This window comes from Octopus sinensis, linkage group LG4 (genome assembly GCF_006345805.1).
Source record: "Octopus sinensis linkage group LG4, ASM634580v1, whole genome shotgun sequence".
Lineage (NCBI taxonomy): Eukaryota > Metazoa > Mollusca > Cephalopoda > Octopoda > Octopodidae > Octopus > Octopus sinensis.
The window spans coordinates 1593955-1598707 of NC_043000.1; positions in this window are offsets into that span (position 1 = coordinate 1593955).

Consider the following 4753-nt stretch of genomic DNA (forward strand, 5'->3'; position numbering starts at 1 on the left):
ATGAACAGCTGCAACAGAGACTACAAAGCCATGGTCAGCAGGAAGGAAAGGACATAGCAGGCATTCGGATTATGTCCACACACCAGAATTCATTCAATAACTACAGAACCAAGTGATGGAAGATCCGAGTAAGGGGATCCGGGCTTTGGCGAAAGAGATGTGTTCTGGAGTCACCACCATGAAACTGGCTCTGAATTAAAACTTTTGCTATCACTCATGCAAGAGGTGCAAGAGACAAATTCTGACAGCCAAGGCCAAGGAGAACCAAGGCCCAGCTTGCAGAAGATCCTTCAAAGCTCGAATTGGATTCATTGGCCACCTTCAAGGGCATCAACAACCCAACATAGACTAGAACGAAGACCATCATCCTCTGTAGAAAGAGGGATAGCCACCATGATGAATCCCATGAATTAAAATATTCAGAAAGACAACAGCCTCTCTGCCTGCAACACCAAGGCCAAGCTTGTAGTCAAGATCAAGGAGGCATTTGAAGATCTTCCTAGGGACACAATGAAGGACTCATACACCAGGTTCTGGAGCCATCGTGTATCTCTAGCCATCAAGTGGAAACTGAGGGCAGTTATACTGAGTAAACTGTTATCTGCTAGCCATAATCTAGTTGATACTTTTTGCATTTTTTTAATATTTTATTTTTAGATGGGATATCATGTTTTCTTTTCATATATACATGCAATAACTTCTTTTGGTTTCTGTTTACCAAACCTACTCACAAGATTTTGGTTGACCCAAGGCTAAAGTTGAAGGCATTTGCCCAACATGCCAAGGAGTAGGACTGAATTCCAAACCAAGAAATTGGGGAGCAAACCTCTTAACTTCACAGCCATGCCTGAGCCTATACCACTAAATCTATTACATTTTATCTACATGAGTCAATGAGGGAACATCTATGTGCTAGAAATAGTGCTTGATCTGCAAAAATATCAGTCAAATGTCTCTCAAATCTCACTGACCTTTTAAAAAAGGAGACATTGGATGATGTCATACAGAGAGTATAATACATGAGAAAGAAAATGAAATAAACTGAAACAGCTTTAATCATAAATCAGCAAACCAGAGCCGACCTGGGTCAACACACTAAAGAAATCTTAGGCATACAACCTAATTGTTTAACCTATTCGTTAGGAGATTTCTATTGCTATGTACATACTGCCATTGCTTTCAATGACTTTGAAAATAATGAACAATCTATTAAAATATCTTCATCATTTAACATCTGTTTTCCGTGCATGCATGGGTTGGACAGGTTGACAGAACCTGGCCAGGTGACGAGCTGTCCAGGTTCCATGTCTGTTTTGGCATGGTTTCTATGGCTAGATGCCTTTCATCATTATTAACCCTTTCATCATTATTAACCCTTTCATTACAGAAATCACGCATATCCTCACAAAATTTCACTACCTTTAACAGTGGTATACACCATTTTATCATTTGTTGAGGAATGTGTTTGAAACTACTTTTTCTGCGATATATCAAGTTTATTGAGGCAATGTAACTTACAGAAAATATCAGTTCTAGTTTTTGGCAGGTATTCAACATCATTCCTGGAATAACCATTTTATTTTGCAGTTAAAGGGTTAAGCTGGTGTTTGGAACATAAACAAACATGAAATTTTGATGGATGGTTTTTAATAAAACAGGGGTGGTCTTGGGTGGGTTGTTGTCAAAAGGGTTAAGAATGTTCTGTCTTCCTCGTGTGGAGTACCTGGGTGTACTGCCTGCTTTGGTATTTTCTGCTTTTGTGGAGGCACATGGCCTAGTGGTTAGAGCAGTGGCTTCACGATCAAGGGATCGTGGGTTCGAATCTCAGACCGGGCGATGTGTGTGTTTATGAGCGAAACACCTAAGCTCCACGCAGCTCCGGCAGAAGGTAATGGCGAACTTCTGCTCTTTCGCCACAACTTTCTCTCTCTTTCCTCCTGCATCTTGCAGCTCACCTGCGACAGACCAGCGTCCCATCCGGGTGGGGAACCTATACGCCAAGGAAACCAGCCCTTATGAGCCATGCATGGCTCGAGAAGGAACAAACAGCAAAACTTTCTGCTTTTATGTACTCTCTGCTTTTCAAGAAACCACAGTACATACATTCTATTCTGTGCATTGATCAAACACACTGGACACATATACTCCACAGTGTGCAGTAGCTGAACAAAGCAGCTAGTTCAACTGCTAAAAGTAGCAGCTAAATCTTTTTTGAATTACACCCTTTGTTTTGTTTTATCCTTTAATGCTTTAGTATTTTCACTGACCAAAGTCAGCCCAAGTATTTTATCTGTTTTATGTTGAAACTTGCCAGATCCAGCCTCTCAGACCTACACTACAATGTCATTCTAAAAATAAACAATAACAGGCATAGGAGTGGCTGTGTAGTAAGTAGCTTGCTTACAAACCACATGGTTCCAGGTTCAGTCCCACTTCGTGGCTCCTTGTGCAAATGTCTTCTACTATAGCCTCAGGCTGACCGAAGCCTTGTGAGTGGATTTGGTAGACGGAAACTGAAAGAAGCCCGTCGTATATATGTATATATGAGTGTGTGTGTGTATATGTTTGTGTGTCTGTGTTTGTCCCCCAACATTGCTTGACAACTGATGTTGGTGTGTTTACGTCCCCATAACTTAGTGGTTCAGCAAAAGAGACCGACAGAATAAGTACTAGGCTTACAAAGAATAAGTCCTGAGGTCGATTTGCTCAACTAAAGGTGGTGCTCCAGCATGGCCACAGTCAAATGACTGAAACAAGTAAAAGAGAATCACATCTTTAAAATCTTGAAGCTATAAGATACTACACTATTAATTTTTTTAAATGTCATCATCATCATTTAACGTCCATCTTCCATGCTAGCATGGGTAAAATGGTTCCACAAGAGCTGGCCAGGCCAAAGCTTACACCAGACTTCTGTGACTGTTTTGGCAGGATTTTTACAGCCGGATGCCCTTCCTAACGCCAACCACTCAGCAGAGTGAACTTATTGCTTTTTACGTGGCACAAGCACAGGTGAGGTGAGTAGTGCTTTTTACATGGCACTAAATAAATAAATAAATATTACATTTGATGAAGTAATCTGAATGCTAAAGAGTTAGTGTCTGCTTTTCTGCTTGCATGTATTAGACAAAGAGTTTATTTGAGGCAGGATTTTACAGCTGGATGCTCTTCTTGTCTGTTTTTCAAATAAAGAATTTTATAGTTCAGAAGTCTTCAAAAGCAAAAAGCAACCATTCATGTCAATATCTATTTCTTTATTACCCACAAGGAGCTAAACACAGAGAGTACAAACAAGGTCAGACAAACAGTTTAAGTCGATTATATTGACCCCAGTGCGTAACTAGTACTTATTTAATCGACCCCGAAAGGATGAAAGGCAAAGTCTACCTCGGTGGAATTTGAACTCAGAATGTTCAGACAGATGAAATACCGTTAAGCATTTCGCCCTGTGTGCTAACGATTCTGCAAGCTTGCCGCCTTCATGTCAATATCATCACCACTTCACTCAAATGGTGACATGCATGGAATATCAACATTCACACACACACACACACACACAAAATGGGATTCCTACAATTTCTGTCAGCCAAATTCACTCAGAAAGTCAATGGTTGGCTCAGGGCTACACTAAGACATTTAGTCAAATGCTGAGCAGGAGAACCAAAACCTCCAGATCATGCGGTTAAAAAACAAACTTCTTCACCACACAACCATACCTATTTCTATACTACCCACAAGAGACTAAACACAGAGGGGACGAACAAGGACAGACAGATGGATTAAGTCGATTATATCGACCCCAGTGTGTAACTGGTACTTAATTTATCGACCCTGAAAGGATGAAAGGCAGAGTCGACCTCAGCGGAATTTGAACTCAGAACATAATGGCAGATGAAATGCCGCTAAGCATTTCGCCCGGCGTGCTAACATTTCTGCCAGCTCGCTGCCTTCATACCTCCAACCTGCTATCCTAAAAAGGATATAATGCATTAGATAATGTTTGTCTGAAAAAAATAAGACGAGATGATCATGGATGGAACACATTTCATCATTAGTCAGATCAATTAAGGTTGTCCTAAAAGAAAATGATGCCAAAATATACTGCTTGTGTACTGTGTGGTAATAACTAGCTGCACAGTTTTGTTGCTTATAAGACACGCCTGTTACATCCACTCTTTATTGTGTTGTAGAAGATGTTGTATGATGCATGCACTCAATATTCTGCAGTTGCTACTACATTATATACCAGGCACATGCACATTATACATGGCAGATGTCACTGCAGTACATCATGGTAAAACTGCACCTTCTACTGCACTACTTTTACTGCACTGCACCTTCCATCTTCAACTGTGCAGTTTTTGATATATATCACACATGCAATTTGTCATGTGCAACAGTTACTCCAGTACATCACTGGTGCATTTACTTTCTACTGTGCAATATATCATGCATTTTCTACATTGCAGCTGTTGTTGCAGTAGAGCAAGCACCTGACACATGCATTCCTCTACTGTTCAGTTATTGCTACTGCACATCAACAAAACATGAACTCACAACTGTGCAGTACATGTTACATCTGATATAGGCACCATGCAATTATATGTGCAGTTTATAATGCACTTGACATATGCAGTCATCACTGCAATAAATTATGCATGTGATACATACACTGTCTATTGTGCAGCTGTCACTTGCAATATTATCCACTTGCAATATGCACTCTTTGCCATTTGGTGGCTAATTATGTACA